Raw genomic sequence first — 25,197 nt, 5'->3', positions numbered from 1 at the left:
AAAACCGTCTCGTCCTTAATTTTTGCACACCAGTGTATTATTGGGGTAACCAATGAACGTTTTTTTCTATATTTTATAATATTTAATTTTGAACTTGAACGAAATTTACCGTCAAGTTTCATTAATCGTCAAAATTGCAATGATTTAAACATTATGCTCATCTTATGATTTAATTAGACTAAATAGACAATTTTAAAAACAGACATACTAATGTGCTCAATGACAACTGAAGCACTCCAAAGGGAAGGGGTGTGACTTTCAAAATAAACAATTTAGAGATGATTTGTACAAATGGTCGCAGAAACTCTGCAATGTTTTGGGGGAAAGAAATAGCAATAGCAGCGTGAGAAGTTGCTCCATTAAACAAGGTTTAGAACTTGTCAATGAAAGTTTACCCACAATTGGAAATTTTCCCGCGTTTTACTCAAAACTTGAAGTTTCTTATATAAATCCATTTGCTTCTCACTGCCTCAACTTTTCTTACTTATTTTTCATTTAGCCATAACCCTATTCAAAACTAGCGCTATCTCAGTGTCGAAGTGATATTATGGGGGAACTTTTAAAGAGATGACTTATAAATTACGGAGCTACTTAAAAGCTAATTCTGCAGTAAGGTTAACACAAAAATGGCTTTAAACTATTTGTTTAAAATTGAATTTCCTGGTAGATCGTTTCTTTAAAATTTACGTTACAGATTTTAAAAATTTTAATACATATGAGGCAGTGAGAAGCAAAGGGTTGTAAGTGGACATTTTCAAATTTTGAGTACAACACGTTTGAAGATAACGTCCGTAGTAGGCTTTTATTGTTTTTTTTTTTTTTTTTTTTCAAACTAATTCTGTACAGCATCACCTATCAGAGCTACTAGTACTATCTCTGGCCCCAAGGCAGAGGAAAGGTTCCCAACTTTTGAACTGCTTGTCTCCAACTTTTTAATTTTAACACTTTAATCCCTTTGCTTCTCACTGCCTCATATGCTCCTTTACTTATCTTTTTAGGACATTTGATAAATTTTATTAAACATACATGAATGAAATTTATGATAATACAAAAAGCGTTTAAATCCAAAAGAAATCATTAGACATAGATTTTTGATGTAAAAATAGAAAAGATAAATATTTTGATGTAAAAAAAAAGTTTTGTACAAGCTGCTCTTTTTTTTTTTTTTTTTTTTTTTAGGTTCTGGTCCTTAAGTGCAGAAAAAATTCCCTGACTAGCTGTAAAAAATCTTAACGTCATCAAAAAATATCAATATTATACTTAAGAAATGAGAAAAAAATATATCTTTATATTGAAATGTATCAACGTATCTTGGGGCAAAAACATTTTTTTTTTTTCGAAATTCGTTTTCATTTTTTGTTTAGTTTGAATTTTTTTTTTGTATAATATATTATTTAGGTTTATTTTAGCAAATGTTACATCTTTCAATGAAAGCATTAAAAAAATGCTATTAAAATTCAAAACTGGAAATTTAGACGAAGCATTTTGCTCAAACCTAGCAATCCTTGGAATTGAAGGTAATCGTCCCATGTTAGAATAGTCCATCTGCTTTTCAGTAGCAAGCAGTTTCCTAAGATTTGTTAAATGTGTTATCGATCGCTTTTGAACACTCTGTTGACTAATAAGGAATTTCAAATTCAGGGCTGGTATAAAATAAGGATTACCCATTAAGGATTTCTGCATTTCCGTGGGGGACACCAAATACTTCCATATTATTTATTCCCAAATCAGTTCGAGTAATTTCCAACGCTGAACAAATTTGCATTTTAAATATTCTTAAGTGAATTTAGAAGATACTATGTGCATGATTTAGCCATCTGTTTATGCTTGTGAAGGAAGTACAGGTTAGTTATTAAGTTGTGAAAGATTTAAAAGTATAATTGACGCAGAGCGCTATATTTTATGCAAATTAAGATAATCCGAAGTTTCGTGAAACCTTTTAACTAGCTATGAATATATTGCTACATACAACTTGTAATGTATGTTAATTCTTGAAACATAGATCAAGTCTCCTTATTAACGTAATATTATAAACTTTTAATCAGTCCCGCGTTTTCAAATATTAAACTGTTTTTGTGATAAAAAGTATTTTTCAAGCTTTAAAATTTAAATTCACCAATGAAACATTTATTGAGAGAAAAATTTACAAATTCAATGTTTGCTTATCAAATATGTTTTTGCTGCCGACAAATCTAGAGTATTTGATTTCCTCTTTTAAAGGAATCTTAGCAAAAAAAAAAAAAAAAAAATGTACGCTTTAAAATGCTGTTAACTAATAAAAACGTTCTACCTTGTGGAATAGTTATTTCTTTTAATACTATTTTTCAAAGTTGAAAGGATGTCAAAAATGAATTATGTAGAAAAATTCGGATTTAAAATGAGTAAATGTAGCTATTAAAGTTTTACATTTGCTCAAATTGTTGTAATATAAAAATAAATGAATAAATAATTTTTTTTTTAAATGTTTCTCATGCATTTTCTATTTCATTAACCCTTTTTAAATTAACATGATTAATTACTAAAGCAATAGCGTTATGTTCAGGTTTAAACAAACTAATGTGTGCATCACATGACTTTCTTTTACACCAATTTAATTTTCCCAATATCAACTATTTTGACGTGATTCAGTGGATAGCTCTCTAAATATCACCAATGGTCCAAAATTGAAACCAAATTTGAGAAATAGTTTTTGACGCAAAAACTTGGTGACCAAAAGCTTGGAGATATAAACCAAATGTTCGCCAATTATAACATCACTTGAGTTTGCATTGATATTAACACTAATTTTCCCCCCAAAAGGTGTAAAAGATTTTTGTCCTTTTGGAACATCCAAATACAACCAAAAGGAGAGGTGCACATCTAGACCCCCCTAAGAGTCTACATACCACATTTCAACTTTCTACGACATACCGTTTTTTAATTATGCGACACAAGTACATACATACGCTCATACAGACGTCACGAGAAAATTCGTGGTAATTCATTCGGGGATGGTCAAAATACATTTTTCGGGCGACCATACGTTCTTAGAAATATATACGCGTGCGGCAGCGTCGCAAAAACCACTCAACATTCATTCGGGGATGAATAAAATGAAAAATTAGGCTGAAATTTGACTATGCGAATACAATACTTCCTTTACTACAGGGGTTCTCAACCTTTTAGGTTCTGCGCCCCCCTTTGAATACTGACAGGAGCTCAAACCCCCCTCCCCCGTCAATACCAGGACACAGTCAAAATTTGAAACTGAACCTAAATGGAAAAGCTGAAGCAGTTTATTAAATAAAAATATTAATAATTTCGTAAACAAATTTAATATTGCTATGCATAACTTTGTTTTGGGAAAAGTCTTATTAGAACATAGGAAATTAAAGAACTGAATGCAAACAAATTGGAAGAAATCTAGGACTTAGATGCGGCTGATTATCAACCTCTAACAGTACTAACATTTATGAAGCGGAGTAAGGACATGCAAAAGAAGTTTTTGTAACCATTGAAAGTAATTTAGCCATGCTGGAAAAAAATTTTAAAAGTATTTTCTTGCTGACGACAAACTGATAGCAAGTTACGAGAGGGTTAGAGATCCATTTCATAAGGTACAAGAAAGGCTCTCCATGGATAAGGAAGAAAAATTCATAAACTTTAAGACAAGTGGCGAAACCAAGAAACAATTTAATAGTAAATCACTATTTGAATTTCAGTCAGGAGTAGAGGATTATTTTTTCCGCACTAAAAACAAGGGCATTTCCCATTCTATTACCATTTTCAACATCCTATCTTTGTAAAACTGGATTTTCTGCTGGGGCTTCATTGGAGACAAAATATAGATCTCGGCTAAATATAGAAACAGAACTGAAATCGGCTATTTCTAATGTTAAGCCGATCCTTCGAAAAACTTTGTTCTTCTAAATAGGCCCAAGGAAGTCACTAATAACTACGAAACTTTTTTTTAATTTGGTATGCTTTTATTAAGCAAGTTTTGATTCAGAAGTTGTTTACTTTAACAAGATAAATTATTAAACATATTGAAATGCATTTTCTTTTTCATTTGTATGCCTGCTTTTCCTTTAAGTCAGTTATTCGATTATTTTAAATAATATTTTCTTTTGGATATTTTCGCTTCCCCCTTCGAGTGTGCTCGCGCCCCCCTAGAGGGCGCCCCACAGGTTGAAAACCACTGTTTTACTATGTAAAAGGAAGTAAAAAAGGGAAAGAATCTGCATATAAGTTGTCTTAAGCAGATGCTGAAAAATTATATTGCAATTTAAGATGGTATCGAAAAATAATTTTATTACTGATCGGTAACAATATTGGTTTTCATAATACATTGGGTCTGAAAACTCCTTATCACGTTTTAAAAATTCACAGAAAAGCAGCAAATTGTCACATGAATCTGCTGTTTGTTTCCTTATACTTCACAGAATCAAGAAATTTTTAACGACGTCGTGAAATAAAAAAAAAGAAATGAAACAGTAAAAAAGGGAAAAGAAAAAAGTGTAATTATAAGTAAGAGCTGTATCGTCTGAGTAAAGTAAACAGACGTCATGTGCGGTGTCTAATCATTTTGTTGAACAGAAAGTGTTACCTATCATTACCCAGAGTTCAATGTGAGTACCGTTTATGGACATGGGATGAACTTGAGTATCGCTTAGATGTGGTTTGAGCAACATATGGTGCACACATTGAACTCTGACAATGAATGGTGCTGCTTTCTGTTTAATAGAATTATTAAACATCTCACGTGACATTTGTTTTTCTTACTGACATGATAACGATTACTTATTATTGCACTTTTTTCTTTTCTTTCTTCTCTTTTTTTTTAATTTTATTATCTTTTTTACGATGTTTCAAAAAGATTCTCGAATCTGTGAAGTATTATGGCGCAAACCGCATATTCATACGACAATTGGTTGCTATTCTAAGATTTTTTTAAATCTGTGAAGGACTTTTCGGTCCCTCGGTATTTCAACAAAATTTTGCAATATGTTATTTGCAAATATATATTATATTAATAATTTATGATTATATATCATTATTTAAATTCATATTTGTATCATAAGAAGACAATTTATGAAAAATATTGAAATGCGACAGAAATAAGTATTTTAAAATCACTGACTACAATCAGAGGATTTTTTAGATCACAAAAATTTGAAACAAACGGAGTTTAATGCAATAACCGTTTCGTAACTGTAAAAAATAATTCTTCATTTAGAATTATTAGTTTTTATTACGGTATAAAAACTCACAATATTTTTTAAGTCAAAGAATAGTTTTCAAATTAAATGAATTAACAAAATTTCTTTAAATATGTATTTTTTAAATCCTGAAATATATTAGAGTGAAAGGAAATTTAGATTTGTTACAAAGTAAATTAATCAATTGTGATAATTATTAATGAATAGAAAATGAGCTTCTTGAGTTAAGTTTTTGGCTCATTTTATTTTCCATAAAATCAGTTTTTGGATTTAGTAATGTAACAAAACAAAGAAGTTTTGGAGATAAGAAGTATTCGAATGGCAGTAATGAAAGCATAAGGCGCAGAGAAAATAAAAATATTCACATTATCTCACATAGCAAGAAAAGTAATAATTATAATATATATTTACAGGGTGGCCTTAAATATTCAAAAATTTTAGTTTGATGAATTTAAAATAGCAAAAAAAAAAAAACCACACAGCTTGAAATTGTAGTATACTTCATAGTTTGAAGTTTTAAGTAATCAAAGTGCAATTTAAAAACTCACGCTTGCGATTTGGCAATTAAAATCTTAATGGAATACATTAAAATACATGAGTATTCACGGTGTTTAGCAAATTCCAAATTTGATCAATGAATTTTAAAATTTAAAAAATGAAAAAAATATTGTAGCTTAATAAACTGGTTTAACTTCGGGAAATAGTCTGAGGGAATAAAAAGATATTAATTAAAATAAATAAGTTAAACTTTTTAATAAGAAACATCATATCATAGTTTTTGACGTTTTCATGTTTTATTGCTCAAGTGTAAGCTTTTTATGATTAGTATATATCATTTACCTGCAAATCATATTCGTATAAAATCATTCCTGTGATTACTTCCCAAAATAATGTCGAAATCAAAATTTGTATGACATCATTTTCCTTAATAAAAGTGCTGACTATCGTATTGGCAGTTTTAAAATTAGACACATTAATTTAAATCGTTTAAAATAATATATTATATAGTACTGATATGAACATAATAAGGAGAAAGAAACCATACTTACTAAAGTAAGCAAATTGGAACTTTCCTCAAGTGCAAAGTACGAGTTGAAGCATGCGACAGATTCGTTTGTGACTTAATGTAGGAAAATCATTGCCTTTAAGAGCATTTCCTCACCAAACTCACTAGCGCCCTCTCTTCAGTATTTAGCAACGTAGGAAAACTTTCTTAGGCCGGGAAAGCAACTTGTACTATGAATCGAACTCTGGTTGAAACTTTAGCTTTTGAGTGTTTTGAGTTTGTTTCGGTTGCATGGAAAAGATTTAAAGTTTTTGAGGACAAAAATATATTTTTAACAAAAAGAAGAGTAAAAATCTAACATTTGTTCTTTCGTGTAAAAAGCTTAAACCTTGAATAAAAACCAATAGCTTAGGGCCTAAAAAGTTCCCTAAACGACTGGTTGATTTTTATACAGTCAAGCCTGCTTAATGTAATAGTCTATTTGTCACGAAAAAGCATTTTAATAAGCGTAATTATCAGGGAGCAAAATGACAAATTACAACGGTTCGTTATATTCAGTAAATTACCGCCCATTAGCCGCTGAAGCAGAAATACATGAAATAAGGCGCCAGCACAGTTATTCCGAGCAGAGGACTGCAGTTTCGCGCTTATTAGCACTCATCAGCACGGCATAGGAAAGTGACTGAGCGGGAGATGGAAAACCTCTTAACGAAGCCAAGAGTGCCAAACAAAACTGGTAGCTAATATAGAATTAGCACAGACTAGACGAGTGACCAAAGCAATAATTCGGTTCAACTCAAAGATTGAAGGCAAGGCATGGTATATTCTACCATGTCTAATCTATTTAGCTACCAGTTTGTTTGGCACTCTTGGCTTCCTTAAGAGGTTTTCCATCTCCCGCTCAGTCACTTTCCTATGCCGTGCTGATGAGTGCTAATGAGCACGAAACTGCAGTCCTCGGCTGGAAATGACTGAGCTGGTGGTGTATTTCATGTAACGATTCGTTACATTGAAAATTGTACTTTTAACTAATAAATAAGCGGACTCGAATGTATTAGAATGATTTTCTTCGTTAGAATGTAGCATATTTCATTCATTTTCAAAGATAAAAATTAATTTTACATGCATTTAAATTTTTTGTTTGGTTGATTTTGCTGGTTTTGTTAATTAAGAGTCAAAAGTGGCCATTTAGTAGTACTGCTCGATTGAGCTGCAGTGAAGTCAGATGAATGGAAAACATTGATTGTTACTCCTTGGCTGCACAAACCAAAGACTTTTCCTAAGAAATATTACATCTACTAATTCAGTGGCAATGATTTTTCATCTTTAGCATTCCAGGAGATAAAGGAAAAGAGAAATACAGTCGAACCTTGATATCTCGAACCTCCTTATCTCGAAACCCTTGATGTCACGAAAAAGAAATTTTCCCCTGCATTTTCTATAAAAACCCCCAATGAATTTTCCATAGTTATCTCGAAATTTATTTTTCGAAACCCTCGATATGTCGTAATTTTTGCACAAAAGCAAGTTTCAGTTGTCGTTTTTCTTAGGCATTTTTTGTAGTAAAAACAGTTCCAGGGACCAATTTTCATCTCTCTTCTTGGAAACTTTGATTAGGGGACTGAAGCAAGATAATAGGGAGGTGTTGGTATGAAAGGGGTGCTGTGTTTTCCCCAGAGTTTAGAATCTTTGTGCATTTCTCTCGAACATGTTGTCCACTTTGAGGAAAGGGGGTTGATTTTTCGCCAGTCAGATTTCAAGTGAAAACGGAAAATGCGTTCCTTATTTTCGTCATTCTGCTTTTTTAACTCCTACAAAATGGCTACTGAAAACTGTTTTGAATGTGGGGAGCTACTAGTTGAAGATAAGGATTTTTAAATTTTTAGGTGAAAAACCAAGTTGAAGTTGTTGTTCATTTTAAAATCTCTTCCTGTGCACTTTCGACAATTATAAAATTTCAAATCTAGTAAAATATTGAAGACTACTTCATTGATCGTAATTCAAAGTGGTCTCATATTACATATATAAATGCATATAGCGTACGTGCATGTAATTGTGAGAATTTCTAGTGTAATTCTTTCAAAACCTTGATATTTCAAAAACTCGATATCTCGAATTTTTTCCTGTCCCGAGAGATTTGAGATATCGAGGTTGTACTGTATGACAAAGGGCAATGTATCGGGGGGAGGCGGCGGAAGGTTGTATTAAGAATGAGAAACTAACTTCTAATCGTGTGCCTGTGTGTGGTACAGAAAGGGAAAAAAGTTAAAAAATTTCATAACGTTTACCAGAAAAACAAGGGCTACACCGCATAATGTTCTAAAGGTTTTTTATTGAGAGGGACGCAACTAGAAGCTCATTAATTAATCATTTTCAATATCACAGGTTCTGCTTATTGTTCGAAACATATTTTTTTTTTTCTCTTAATGATTAATTGGACATAATTTTCATTTTTATTAGCAGTAAATAAGATACATAGATCAAACATTATAATGATATTGTTCAAGTTTTCAAAAAATTATACTTCATGCCATAAAATATTGATCCCTATTTAAATTTCTCTCTTGTATTGGTATATACCTTAAGCGTAATTTCATTTTCAAAAATTACTAGCATCGTAAAAAAATGTATTATTTGCCATATGACAGTAAAAATCTACTAAATGATAAAAATAGCTATTTTGAAAAATTGTGAGGATTTTGATAGTTCTGCATCTAGGCTTTTTTTTTTTGGGGGGGGGGGGGTTAAAGGAAAACCGACGCAGTAAATGAATACTCCAATCAGGGACCGAACATAGCAATGTCTAGTCGTTTCTCTGGAAATGGGTAGAAGTGGGTTACTACTGTTAATTCATCTGAGAAAAAATTTTTAAAACCTTATTTTTTCGCAAAAAATAGGAAATGTTCATTCACTGGTCGGTCAACCCTAACCCCGCCCCCCCTTTTTTTTGTGGATTATTATCCCTAATTGTGAAACATTTAATTTATCAAATTAGATTTAGAGACTGAAAATTAAATTTATACTTATAACTAATCTTAGGCTCTGTTGGAATCTTCTTTTCTTATTCCAAGTGTGCTATCTAGCCAAATAGTGTATTCACTAAGGTTTCATATAGTTTTAATAAAAGTTGTTTATCTAAGAAAATGTTCTCTAAAATAATTACTTGCGAATAAATATATCCATTAGTATACATTAAATGCAAACAAAACGCAATCCTAACTTCTTATTCGAGTGGCTGCAGAATAGACAAATTGTTGTTTGACCGTTTCATTAATCTCCACAAGAGACCTGATGATCATGGTTTTGATAATTAAATTTACCCCATTCTTTAGTGCAGCGTTTTAGTAACATGAGGAAAATATTTTATCTAGGACAAGGGATGCTAACTTTTCTGTCGCGAAACATGATTTTCTGTTGACTTACTACAAACATAGTTTTTTGTTTTTGCAATCTTTCGTCTTTTCAGCATGAGAAAGCATTCAGAAAGCAAAAGTACTTCGCAACAGATTATTAACATATACAATTTCTCTTAATGACATTCAAGTTGGCCAACTTTTGATCTAGAGTAACACAATAAATTAAGGCAGAACATAACAATCTTACTTTTAAGAAAACTAACACCAATTTCTGTGTGATTAAATTGTAACAAATGTTTGACTCCTTATCATTTTACAAATATCTTTTAACTCATAATAATAATTTTTTAAACGAAGCAGAACTTATTTATAATAAAAAAATTTTGAATGTAAAAACGATGTGCATTTAATCCCATATTTTGCAAAACGTCACATTTCAGTGAATTTGAGGTTTTTAGTTATGAAGAGAATATTGGTATTGAACAAACACAACATTTTAAACACTTCCACACAATGTGTCAAACCTTTCAGAGGATATAACTGCTCATTTCTTGAGGCTTTGTGAGTCTCGTTAGTCGCCATTTGAGAAAATTACCTGAAGAGATTTACTGTGCCACAATTAAATTTTAACCTTCGACACAAAACGTTACAATGCTTAAACATTTCAATAAATTTGGTAAAGAAACATTGCGCATACAAAAACAAACTCATGTTGGCTTGCATGTTAAAAACCTGTTAATCATATTATAACTAAACTTTTCTTCATAGTTTTCTTGTGCCGAGTTTAATTGTAAGCGGGAAATAATTGTGTGATTAAGTCCTATGCTTTGTTCTTGTTTTCAGCATAGTAGCAAAATCTAAGGTAATAAAATAATAGCAGTATAACTAGACTATAATACTAAATAATCATTGTGCTTAGGTTTTGTTTCTTAAATAATGCATATATACATAGTCACATAAACGTATAATCCTTGTGCTTTATGAGAACCTCAATCTGGAAGGTCTGCACATAAAAGGATAATAATTCGCCAATTAAATTTAACAGGCTCTTATAAGATTAAATACTGGAGTTCACTTTCATAATTCTAAAGGGGTAACTAAGTATAGCGATATTCGAAGGAAATATGTATATCTTTTCGTTAATTGTATTCTGTACTGCATGATTTAAAAGCATTTCGTGTTATTCATGCTTTGAATTAATGTTCCGTAACATCTTAATTTTAGTTATAATTACATTTAATGAGCCGTCTAAAATATCGATCGATGTAGATACTTTCGCTTTGAATTTAAATATGAGATGTTCGTAAATTGACTTAATGAATACTAATTTTATATTCGAGAAAACTTATAACTATAATTAAATGCGTAGAACAACATCAAAAAAAAAAAAAACAGAATGATTTAAGAATGATACTGATGCCAAGATGCAATATGCGCTAATATGCTCGCAAACCAAATAAATCGTTTCATTTTTAAGTAAAGGTAGAACTTTTTAATTGAGATTATCTATGTGATGTCATTTTAGGAAAATAATGGTTCGGCATTATATCGGACATTCTGAATATTACCTTACATTTTAGATCTGATATTCTCGAAAAGCAGTCGGTGAGAGTGTCAGTCAAGCTAAGGCTCCTATATAAGGGGAGCTGACTTATCCGACATTTTGGTTCCAAAATTGTCGGGCGAAAAAAATAAACATTTGTACAAAAGCCTCATTGCAGAAAACTGGTGTCAAAGCTTTAGGTGTGTTGCCCGAAAGATGTTTGATTATTTTAATCTGTAGATGAATGCAATTTAATGAATACAAATTAAAAACAAATAAGGTGTGAAAATGAGGTTTATTACCGTAAACATTTCCCGATACGTTTTAGCTGAATTTGTAAACGAAGTTATCTTTCTAAATTTACCTTAAGTGACATTTTACTCAACTTATCATCAATTATTTTACGACATAGCAACCAGCGAATATTATAACGTATTTATAAATACTAGAAACGAGGTTGGATCCAATTCTGTCTTGGAACCAAAATGTCAGCCTGTTTTTTTCAAGGGGCTCTAAGTCAAGCATAATGCTACGTGTTGATGATTTGCATAATTACTATTGTTCATACAATGTTCTAAAACGAAGTAACTGTCACTATTCATGCTATATTGAGAAAACCGTAAAACAAAGACAAAATTCGCTACATGTCGCACCGCTTGGGTGTCACAGAAGGGTCTTTGTCTGAATTGCTTAAATGCCGCTCGGGCAAAATATCGTCGCTACACTGTAAAAAAATTCCGAAACGTTACTGGTTATTTCCGCGAAACGTCTCGGGATTTCACACGTTTTCACCTATTTCCCCGTAAAAACAAGTATCATCACAAAAAAGTTTCCTGAATCGCTACAAGTTGCACGCGTGCAGACTTTTCACTGTTGTTGAAAATATTTTTAGCAACCAGTTTAAAGATTGAATGAGCGTGTTTATTAAGTGTATCGGCCTAAGGTTGCTTATGACCTCTCCAGTTGACTAAGCTCCCAATGAGAGCGAAAATGTCAATGGATAGCTACAGCTTTGCAAGGCAGGAATTGCAGGTAAGAGGTACGATTTATTCCTTCTTGCATAGCTTTGGCCGTAGTCGCTCTGATTTTTATGGAGCCTTCTTGGTAAATCAGGAAGGTTCTAATCAATAACACCGAGCCTACTTAATTTTTCTGGAAGATTCTAGAGATATGGCTGGTTTTAACAGGGCAGATTTCCCACGTCTTCATAAAGTTTCAAGGTTACTTTCAGAAAGGTTACTGACTTTTAGCGGAAAGCGTTCTCGGTTTTTCCAGGATATGTAACTGGTAGAAATTAGGCATATCAGCTGCCCATTATTTTCCAGGAACGTTTTTGAATCGTTTTTACAGTGTAAAAAGACGAATGAGTGTATCTCAAAAGAATCAAAAAATTAGTAATAACCACCACAGGAATGTCCAAAATCTATTTTATAATATGAACAATGGGCGTATCTCTACAATTAACTAGTAAAAACGTTACAGTCCCTCACACTGGTGGCGGTTCTAAAGCGATACAGTAAACGGGAAATCGCTAAATCGGTTTTCTGCAAAACGCTTAAAAGTGAGATGCGCCCATTCATCTTTTCATTATTTTTTTTTTACGTTCTGTTGACTTACCTGTGGTAATCTTCTTCTTCCCTTTTTTTTTTTGAAGTTCAGTGTTTTCAACTCTGTAGTTCAACAGTAATGTATTAATTGGAAAACTGCCGCAAACCTTTTTCAGAAATTAATGAAATAAGATAAGTATGTAAGAACGCTGTAATTAAAAAGCATCATTAATTAATGTATGCAACACCTGAAACGTTTTTTATTGCACAGTTTAAAGTTTATGTAGTTGGTTTTAAGCGAAATAATTTGTCCAAAAAAAAAAAGCACCGTTTCTTTCGAAATGTACCTTCAACTTGTTTATCACTATTTTTACTTCGAAAATATTTTGTTTTAATTGTATAGATAGATGCACGTACATTTTATGTAATGATATAAAAAAAGAGATCTACCGCTGTGTAAATACAAACAAACATTGATATTTTATGCTCAAACATTATTTGAAGGCTACATAACTTAATGATATGACACTTCTAAAGATATACTGGACTATAAAGCTTATTCTTTAAAAATCAGCTTTGCAAAAAAAAAAAAAAAATCATTGTTTTTTTCCTGAAATCATCGATGGATTGGCGATGTCTTGTTCATCGATCTTCGCGTCATATTTGACATTGAGGCAGCTAAATATTGCACTTAGAGCAAATGACATTATTGCCGATATCTAATATGTCTCCCGTAGTCTTCGTTGAATTACCGTAAACGCGGGCTACTTTGGCCCAGATTTTTATTTTTTATAATTTTTTTCTCAATAATTTTGTAACTATTCATATTTCCAAGCTGTGGAAACTTGTTTTACACATCTAGAGGTCTTTTCTAATTTAATTTTTGAATAGTGATCAACTTATTTCCAAGTATTTTTAGCCTTTATTAGTGTTTTGAATTTGGGCCAATGTTATCCATGCGCTTGGGTTACTTTGGCCTAAAGTGGTTTTCTCTTTTTTAAACCGCTGTAGAACTAACTAGAGTTAAAGAAATACCTGTGCTCGTACGAAAAATTATTTATTGGAATGAAAAATACATTTAAAAGAAGTTTGAGTCACACATATTTGTTTTAAGGAAAATTATTATTATTAGTAGTAGTAGTTTAATTTGTGTGTGCATACCTAGTTATTGTCTTAGAAATTACCGAGAGAACAGTCATATCTTTTCATCAGTTTTGAAGGTTGAATAATTTTATTAAGACAACGCCATTCGTAAAACAAAGGAACCTAAATTTTCGGTCACTTCCAAAACTTTTTGGAGCATTCAATTTTTGCTCTCAACATTTGCTCCTTCTTCTCTCGCATCAAGAGCTATCTTTGGAAACATGAGCTCATTCCATTCTACAATAATAAAATTCCATAAACTTTCCAAAAAATTTAACAATATTTGTAATATGTAGATGCAACTAGGTAAAGCTTTTTCTAAACCTCCTGCGACTTTTAACTTCTCTTCATCTTCCATAATGAAAGCCATGTAACTGAGCTCTGATGAATTGAGTCAACGATCTCTCTATTTATATGTTGACACTAATTCCAGGTTTTTTATTGTGTTTTTCCTGTTTAGAGTGTTACTTTTAGCTATTCTTTACTTTTCCAAATCTCTTTGGTGGATTTTTTCAAGTTTTTATGCTGGGACAAAGTAGGTCGTAATTTTTAGGTAAAGAGATATGTTGCCATTGTCATTAAAAAAAAAAATAGAAATGAGAAGTACAACTATACTACGCCATAGAGTATTAAATATTGCTCATAAATAGGTACTAAAAACTCTTAGCTGATGTAGAACTACTTCTACATAAAGAAGTTTGAGAGATTATGAAGGCACATGTTAACACAAGGAATTCAGAACCACTAGTGTTGCTTCTTGAGCAGAGCTATAGAACTGCTTGGTATGCATAATTGAGTGCTTGAGGATGCTTTCTCATGGAATATGTCAAAATATGTTGAAAAATTGCGCTTTGAAGGTTGACGGAGGACGTTGTATCTTTATATCCATTTGGGCCAAAGAAGGACTTTAAGGCCAAATTAGCCCACGTTTACGGTATCTACAAAAAGGAACTATTATATCATTTCATAGATGTCTTCATTCAAGGTTATTATAGGCACCATGAATCACTCTAATATTCTAGCCATAGATACGTGGTTCAATTCTAAGAACAAAACTCAGAATATATGACATTATTATAAATACAAGGAAGAATTCAATAATAGAGATTAATGTACACGGTTTTCCCAAAATTTGAGCTCTCTGTTTAAGCTTGTATGACGAAGCTTCAGTTAAAACAATGTTTGAAGGAATGAACCCTACATGTAATACATTTTAAAAGCAAACTTACTGTTTTTTTTTTTTTCCATTCCCAAGAAAATGACTAAAAACCAAAATTAGGGAGCTTATGATATTTGTTAAATAACATTAAAGCATTAAAATGCCAAAATATTTTTAATGCAAACTTACTCAACGAAACATGGTTAAAAAACTGGGTATTGATTAATTTTATAGAACAAGAGCTCATAAAAGGACACAGCGTCTCATGTTTGCGACTTGGTAAATAAGAATCCGTAAAATAAAAAAGGGCAGAAAACAACTTTACGTTATTAAATTTCCCATATTTTATGATGTTGGCCTGATAAATGTTTATTTGGATGTATTTACTTATTTTTGAGTCTTGAAATAGGTGTAATTACCTGTCATACAGTTTATTAATGATATTTTCGCAACGATGCAGAGTCGGAGGAAACCTCCAAGAGTTTTAAAGCTACTGACTTCGACTCTTTTATCTTTAAAATCAGTTCACCTTCGACTCTTCAGTCTTGGTAGACTTGCGAAAAACAGATGGAATACAACTAGTCGCGTTTGATTTTAAGCTGTAGGAGCAGGAAATCTGGTATTTGAAAATATACACAGAAATATCCATTATAATTGGTTGCTCAAATTGTAGGATTGGCCCATTTGTCTACTATGGGGGTTTACGGGTATCAATGATTCACATTTTACTTTTTTATTTTTGTTACTAATGTTATAGGCAGAAAATAATAATTCCATCGAATACTACCTCTATTTTTCTATGAAATAAAGGTTTCAATGGTTTGTTGACGTATTTTTATTCATGTTGGAAAACGGTCATTTGTTTCGAAATGTATATACTATACCCGATATGGACTGTTTAAAAGTCAGCAAAAAAATAGCACAAATAAAGATGCTGTTATGCTGACGTAATAAGCAACGAAATAAAGTTTTTAAAAGTTGTTTTGTAGAAGACTCTCACTAAATGTTTGTCATTTTAATCTGAGTTAGATGATTGTCGTAAATCTGATTAACAGTTAGTACAAACAGTATGACTATCTCCCCCCCCCTCCTAAAAAAACTCCCTTTAAAACATTTAAAGGAGAATTTCCTTGTCGTTTCTGGAAACGACAAGGAAATTCTCTCCCTTTCTGTCGTTTCTAACCATTTCTGGAAAAAAAAAAAAACACTTTAAAACTTATGATTTAAATTATTACACGGTATTAACTTGACCCAAACACTGCTATCACATTTACTCAAAAACGGTGAAAAAAAAAGCCTTCGAAATAAGCTACTTCCATCAGGTAAAATAGTGGCTTATTTTCAAGGAACACAAAAGTACTTGTTTAATATGATGTAACTTCTTAAACAGCCTACTCGACCGTTAAGAGCAATTCATAAAAGTTTAATTTTGTGCACAAAAAATTATTTATTACGAATAACTCCCGAACAAAAAAAGCCAGGTTCTCCCTCGTACCTATGTCAACTCAGCACAAGTCAATTGCTTCTTCACAAGGCTCTCAATTCTGAGCATATACTCAATCGAAAGTCAAAGCCCTTGTATCACTTTAACCTTGTGTCAACTGTACGGATATCTTCTAATATTTCAGTAACTGCAACTCGTTATTCTTTACTTAAATGTAGGAAATTTACAAACGTTTTAAAATTTTATAAGATTTATCATGGTTAACGTGTTGCAAAATATACCAAATGTTCAAAAAAAACAAAAGTTTTGAGGAATGTAAAAAAAAACACCCTCGCAACTGTTGATTTACCTACCTTTTCTGAATCGGAAACAAATTTCAAAGCAGATGGCAACATAGAAAAATACTGATATTCAAGAACGTCACAAATATCAAGAAAACAAAACATGAAAAAAGTTTTTAAAGTCTGAAATTTAACCTTCAACACTTGAAAGATATAAAAATTGAAAACTGATGAATTTGTATTTCCACTAGCACCTGTAAAAAGAATTGTGCAAATATTTTTAACTTTGATTTTTTTTCCTTCTTTACGACAGTGCATCGTTTAACCAAAGGGGCGAGAATTACATATCATAATAGCTGAAATACACTTATGCACCTTTAAGTAGTGCAGTATTTTTTAAAAATTATACTTTAGCTATTATGTATCAGAATTATTTAAAGAAACAAAATATGTTATTTTTAAAATATATTTTTATTTAAGAAGATAGGGTTAGTTGGGGGTAAGTGGAACCTTTTTTGAGAACAGTTCGTTTTCAAAACCTTATGCAAAAATTTTGAAACCAAAAAAAAAAAAAAATATTCAACTTATTGTCTTATTTTATCTTGGACATTATTAATGAATAAAAGTTCATCTTTATTTTCCAAAATAATTCTTTAAATATTCCTAACGATTACATTCTTAAAAAAAATCGATGGGTGTCCCAGTTACCCCGTAATAATGAGTGACTCCATGATAAACTAAGTGACCGGTCACAAATTAAAAGTTTGCAGAGATGTGGTAGTGAAGTCACATAAAACATGCCACAAATATGCCGAAGCGTAACTCTTGTGACTGGGCCCATTGAGACTAGCAATGATGCCCCTGAAACTTTGCCGTGCCATATTGGGCTATCGGATGTAATACTAGAAAATAAGAAATGTCCTTATTACTAAAATGGAGTAGGGTCAGCTGGGGTAAAAGGAAGCATAGGGTAGTAGGAAACAATCTCTACATATACACTTGTGGTAGTTTTCAAAATGAAACTGTTAATAAGTGAAGAATAGGTAATATATAGAAGAGACTCTGAGACTTCTACTTGTTTCTAAACTATTGTGCTGTTATCATCATCGTTTGAAGATGACATTTAAAAAATTTGCTTTTTAAAGTTTAGAGATCTTACTTTTTCCTCTCCAGCTGGTCTACAACTTTAAAATGGCTGGTTTCAATGCGTTTTACTTGTTTTGTGGAAGATTACTAATACATTTACTTGTGAATTTCATCCCCCCCCCAGGTATTTTTGACGTGCAATTTAGGTATTTCTATTTACCCTATAAATACTATGCTTATAGATACACCTAAACTTTTCAATATTTTTCTAAATTTTCCATTTTTCTTTTATTTGTTTATTTTTATGGAAGATCAGAGAAAATATATCTGAGCAACTTTTTACATTGTTGCTTTTTATTTGAATTAAAAAATACGTTCTTTTTTTGGGGATTTTTACTAGCGATTTTTCAAGAGTGTTCAAACTGGGTCAAACCTCCCCACATGAGGGAGGGTGTGATGCAAATGGCACATTTCTTTGTATTTTACCTGAACTCAGCGCATAGTTTTCAGTGCATGGAACATTTTTCCTTTAAAATAATTTAAGATTACATTTGAAAGATCCAACGGGTCGCATGCTGCTTACGGGCCTCATATTAGCATAAAATCAAATTTTTGACACCCAGCTACTGTCAGAGTGTGTAGTCTTGAACCCAATACACAAAATTGGAAGTCTCAATTCACCCCTTTCCCCTCCCCCCAAAAAAGAACGAATTTATCCTAAGTTGAAACATTTGAACTGTAAAATAGGAGAAAACAACGTCAAATAGTCCAAATTGCAGAAGACTGCTGACACGTGTTTCGATGTTACAAGTAACGCCTTTTTTCAATGCAAAAGAAATAAGCTTATGGATAAAAAGACATTCAGCAAAAGCCAAGAGCCAGATAAGTAGGTAGCTTAAAAACTGAAAATAAAAAGTTGAATGAGAGAAAAAAAACACCAGGAAATGAAACAAAAATTTCGGAAAAATAAAAATAAAGATAAGTAGAAGAAAAGGGGGAGGGGCAATGTCAACCGCATTAGAAAAGGGAAAACAAGTTAAGAGTACCAAAAGAAGTAAGATAAAAATGAATTGAAAAAATAAAAATGAAAATATGCAAAATAAATAAAAATGGATAGGGAAAGGATCTTATTTATAAATATGGTAGAAAGACATTAGAAATATACGGAACAGTTTTAAGATCATTAACTAAGTGAGAACTATTCCTCAAAATATGAAATATATTTCCAAAAGTCACGATCTAAAAATTGGGGCTTTTTTGGATAATTTTATAAGAGTTAAAAATCGAAAGTTTGATTCGAATCCCACCGATGTTGGGCAACTACGAGGCATATTGATTTATTATTTTTTTAAACAACGCTGATGCTCTCTCAAGCAAAATTTTAAAGCATGTCGAGTCTGTTTAATATAGACAAGGTTGTAACTGCACTTAATTTTATAAGTTCCAGCCCAATTCAGGCTGAATAGGATCTTTAAAGGAAAAGAATGAACGTACATTAAATTTAGAAATATTATTTCTTATTTTACTTTTTTTAAAAGATATTTGTGCAACGTATTCAAACTATTTCTCTTTGCCCCAACTAAATCTATTTCTTCAAATAAATTTTTATTATATATCATAGCCATTTATGCTTATAAAATGTAATTTTTTTTCATACTAAATACAGCATATTTCAAAACTTTCAAATATTAAATGGAATATTTACGATCATCATTCGTTTATACAGAAAAGTTTTACAAATGCAATAATCTAACAGTAAAGCAAATAAATAATTTTCAAAGTTTACTCTAAAAGTCAGTAGTTTTAGATATATATTTTCTGTGAAAATATGTTTCCTAATCAAATATATATTTATCTACCCAAATATAAACTTAACAAGATCTTCTTACTCCTATTTCGTGGCATAAGTCTAAGTAACTTCGGTTAAGGAAGTATTCTATAAATAGAATTTTTGAGGAGCAAGTAAATAGAGCTTTTCTTCCATCGTAGTTTCAAAAGCAGCTTTTATCATCAAAAAAATACGAAGCGCGAAACTATCTTTAGAAAGAAAATGATTGAAGTTGAAGAGTAAAATAATTTTATGTTTTCAAAAGCTAAGGTTGTTCCTCTCAACTATAGCTTTTATTTGTTAATTCATAAAGTTCATTAAATTCATAATATGCTGTTCTCTTGTAAATAGGCTTAGATGCGTTGATGAACATCGTTGATCAGAGCAGACTTTTGAGAGATAAACTGCGATATATTCTTGAGGAAAACGATCACTTTTAGTATGATGACGGCATTTTTTTTTTAAATTCAAAATCGTTTTAGCTATCATTGATAATCAAATGTGTAGAAACCATTAGGTTACTACACTCAGTGATTAGCCCCCCCCCCCCCCCATCGTTGATACTTAAATACATTAAAATCTGCTAATTAATGCAAAGTAGCGTCAATTTTGTTAAATATACGAATTAAGTCTGTGATGTCAAGTGAATTGTCTAGTTCAAGCCTCAGCTGTTTATAGCCAATAGTTTAGTGGAAATTTTCTGAGCAATTTCAGAATGATGCATCAAGTACTTGCTGCGCTATCATTGAGATGCATCGCACATTTTTCCATAAAGAAAGTTGAAGTAAAATAAAATGTGGCACCATTAAAGTAATAAAACATTGTTTATTTCACAAGAAAACATTTTTCCTTTTAAACAGCGAATGAAACAGGTATATTTTCTTCTCGTAAAAATTTCTGCTATTTAAGTTTTGACATTGAATTCTTACAACATCAAAAGTAGGGATTTTTTAAGAGCAGTTTTTATCTTTTAAGAACATTTAGAAGGAATTTCCTTTTAGGAGTAGAATTTTCTTTTATTCTTTTTACTAGGAATGCAGCCCTAATATGATCATAAACAAAATTATTTATCTGCGTACATTTGCTCATACGTTAGATAAAACCGTACGATATTTTATAGTTAACTCTTGCTATAAATTTCCTTAAAGTAAAAATACATTCATTATTTATAAAAACAAATTATATTTTTAACAAGAACAAAAGATTAAATCAACATTATTCAAAATCATAATTACACGAATTACTATACACATCTGTTTCGGAATTTCCATTCGTGCGCAATGAATCTACATTCACGTACAACGCAAAAAACAGCTGCGGAACCACTATTGTTTGTCCCTCATAGAAGAAGGAACTTTAAGCATTGTAAAGACAATACTTTTAGCGATTTTGGTTTTCATTTCATCTTTTAGTTTAGGTGATAGTTTTAGGCTAATTCTAAAAATGTTAATAAAGTATTTTAGCAGGTGTTTTAGCTTTTATTTGTTCTTTAAGTGAAGCTTTTATGGGCTTTGAAATTCTAATTGAAAAACTTTTCTGTGTTAGAAGTGGCGTTGTTGTTTCTTGTGTGACGAAAACTCGCACGTGCGTTCTTCTTGCTTTCTTTCTGTCTCGTTGTCCGTGGTTGCGACTACTGCTTTGACTAAAGATGTTGGTTATCCACAGAACATTCGTTGTTCACGTTTGTATAACCATAGCATTTCGAGGATGTTTAGTGCTATCGTTGTTTATAATTTGTTTTCGTCATTAAAGTATGCAGTTTTATCGTCATTAAAGTATGCAGTTTTATCGTCAATATTCCGGAAACGCCTTGGCCATAGCTCAATCTGAGATCTGATGGGTTCAAAGACAAGCATGCTATTCAAAAGTTATTGGTGAACAACTAAAATGTTGCCTTCCTATTACAAAAGGTTTTCCCTTCTACCCTGTTTTTTTTAATTTTTTGTTACGTATCTTACTCTGGTTTTACTGTGCAAACATACATACTGTCAGTTAGGGTAAAGGAGAATAGAGTTTCAATGTTTAACCTTTAGATCCTTCCTTTTCTTCTGGATGGACATGAAATTGTGCATATTGTGCCCAAGATTACATTCTGAGAACAACTGGGTTTGAAGCGTTTGTATTTACGTCTTCTTTTTAGCGAGTCAATACCTGTTTCATTTTGCCCATTTTAACTTCAGAAGCTACGGAAAAAATCGGAACATCGCATTAATTTCCCTATGAAGATGTATGATTATATAATATCCTATAAACTATATGTGATATATATTAGCGTAAACGTTTTCTATTGAAACCCAATATTTTTCTTGCACTTTTATACTATACGATCTTTCTTTACGAGCACATTTATAATCAGATATTTTTTCTGAACTCCTGTTTCTTTTGGAGAAAATTATTTTTATTTGCTTGTCAAAACGCATATTTAAAATACTAAAAAATGATGAAACCATTTTTACCATAAATACCGGAATCAGAACGATAACGTAATTTTTATTAGGTTGCATATTTAAAATACTAAAAAAATGATTAAACCATTTGTACTATAAATACCGAAATCGGAACGATAACGTAAACAATGATTAAAATGACAACTTTTTTGAGCGTCTTGTTTAGCTTTAGTGTGCAGAGTTTCATTTATCCACTATATTTCGGAGAGCAGATTATTCTCTTACTACTCCGCAGAAATTATTTACCTCCAACTCAATCGATCATTTTCAAATCCAGTTCGTTGCTTACCATCAATCATTTGCAATCTATCATCGTATATGAACCTTTTATTACCCTCCCTCTCTTTGGAAATCAATTTAAACGCTGTTTTAAGGATAAAAAAAAATCAGCTTCCCAACTTATCCATTCATGAATATCAATTGATGGAAAATAGAATCGTGCTAGCTCTGCAAAATAGGAAAATAAACTTACGTTTATATTTTTTGCCAATATCAATTATTAATTTACGAAGGCTTTTTTATAGAGCTGATGACAACACGTTCAGCCATGAAAACTTCAAAAATATGATTAATGACTAAACAATCACAACTTTTGGATATCTAAATTCAAAAAGATGATTAATCGAATTTTGTCTGTTTCCCTCATACATATCAAATGGTATCATTTCTTTGGCATTCCTCGAAACAAATAATAAACGAAGTGAATCATTACCGTTTTTATTTACTATATTCGCATATTAAAGAATTATGCAATGCGAAAACATGCTATTTTAAATCAAAATCGAGGGTCAAATTAGTCAGAAAATGGATGTTTTTAGCTAGTGACTTTACTTTTTTTGAATTGTGTAACAAGATATTTAAGTAAAAAGTTTTAAATTGTTGTTACTGCTGAACTCTTTTCGTAAACAAAGATTACTTGCCTGAAATTCCATTATCTTAAATAAAAATATTAACACTTTTAAAACAGTTTACAGTAGTCTCGAAAATTTGAGTGTCATAAGTCCGAGGCTCCGTTAAATTCAAGGTGCTTTATTCCTATTTTCAGGTATAGCTAAAAAAAAATAATTGAAATTAAATCTGAAAATCAAATTATTTTGCTACTGTAAAACTTCCTTTGATGCATACAATAAACTAATGTAAAGGTATTAAGAAGTAGGTGTATTTGCATTTTCTCCCATTTTCTATTTCATCCGTAAAAAGGTATTTTTTATGCTATGAATCCCTTTTGTGGTCTTTACTGTTTTCGAGAATTTCACTCCTCCAAAATAAGTTTCACTCCTCTAAAAATAAAAAAGCATATCCCCTCTTTGGAAAAACTCACTATTTATTGGTTGGGATACTCAGGGTGTTCCGTTTTAACTTGCAAAAAACCACTATTTTCGCAACCATTAGTCGCAGATGCATACTTCCAATTGCAAAAATTTTCAAAATCAGATGCGGAGTTAAGATACAGAAAGCAAAAAAAAAAAAGTGAGTCAAAAAATACAAAATTAACTTTTTATACGGGCACTACGTCCCTTAACGTATATTTAGAGAAATAATCTCCATTGGAAACTATTACCGACACAAAAAACTCGACATTTGTGCGACCAAACTCAAGAAGATACTCCAGTTCACAATTTTAAGGGACCATGCAGAAGATGAGATTGGAACTTATAGTCTTTTCAAAAAAATGACAGGTTTTCAAAGTACAAAAAAAAAACATGCAAATGTTATGCCGTGATACGGAAAAACAAACTGCAAAACGGCGAATCAGTTGAAAAACCCCTCCATGCACACATATAATTTTAAACACTTGTTAACCGCTATATTTCCCCTTAAAAGGCGTTATTAACGGTTAATGTAAAGTGGTGTAAGTCACAAAACGCCGCGTTTCATATCTCGATGAACATTGCTCGTACTAACTCAAACTTTTTTTTCAATTATTTTTCAATGGAGATTATTTCCCTACATAAAAGAGAGGGGAGCTGAGGCCGGTATAAAAAGTTCAGTTTTGTATTTTTTGACTAGTTTTTATTTTCACTTCAAACTTTCAATATCTTAACTCTACATCTGATTTTGAACCTTTTTGCAATTGGAAGTATGCATCTAGGACTAACGGTTGCGAAAATAGAGGTTTTTTGCAGGTTAAAACGGAACACCCTGTATATACACTCATGTTTGTGAAAACTGCAACAACATTAAGGAAATATTGGGAAAGAATAAAATTTACTGCATATATTCCTCATAGTGCTACAAATAAACGATCAAAATTACAGATCATTGAAGTGAAAATAGCTGACGTAAAGTAATATCAAATGTAGCTATCCCGCGCAGCTTTGCGAGCCTGTACACGTTTTGGCACCGAATCGTAGAGGTGCTGAATGACACGATTGGGAATAGTATCACATATGGCTTCAATCTGAAGCCAGAGTTCATCCGTACCAACTGCTGGACGAGACACATGGGCAAGTTTTAGACCAACGCAATCCGAGACATATTTGACGGGCGTCATACTCGGCGAACGGTCGCGTCAAGGAAGTAGCGTAACCTGCCATGCACCAAAGAACACTTGTACGTTACGTGCGACATGTGGACGTGTGTTGTTCTGCTGAAACACGGCCCCAGAAATGCTCTGAAGAAACGGTAATACCTCCGGAATCACAGCGTCCCTGAAGTAGCGCTTCAGACTAGATGGGACTGCCCTTGATAATCAATGGCACTTCGAACAATATCGCCTGGAGTTATGCCGGTACGACGTCGGATACTCTGAGAGGTGACGTTCCTATGTGTAACGTCTGAGGCGTAAACGTCCATCGTTATAGTGTAGATTAAATCTGGACTCATCTAAGAAGATGACCTGTTGCTAGTTCACCCGTCATCGGGTCGGTTGGTCATTGAAGCCGAAAGTGACAATAGTTAAGGGTAAAGGAAATCCTGTATAGGGGAATCCTAGCATGCAGGCCCTGGAGTAGCAGACTTCGACGAACTGTAGATGCAGCAAGTCTGACACCTGTAGCCATACGTTGTGCTAGCGAACGAGTGAACGCCATACGTTATATATACTATACTATATCGTTATAGTGTAGATTAAATCTGGACTCATCTAAGAAGATGACCTGTTGCTAGTTCACCCGCCATCGGGTCGGTTGGTCATTGAAGCCGAAAGTGACAATATTT

Source organism: Uloborus diversus, chromosome 3, assembly GCF_026930045.1.
Source record: "Uloborus diversus isolate 005 chromosome 3, Udiv.v.3.1, whole genome shotgun sequence".
In the NCBI taxonomy this organism is placed as follows: Eukaryota; Metazoa; Arthropoda; class Arachnida; order Araneae; family Uloboridae; genus Uloborus; species Uloborus diversus.
The sequence above is the reverse complement of the archived record's forward strand: the minus strand, read 5'-3'. Positions refer to the sequence as shown.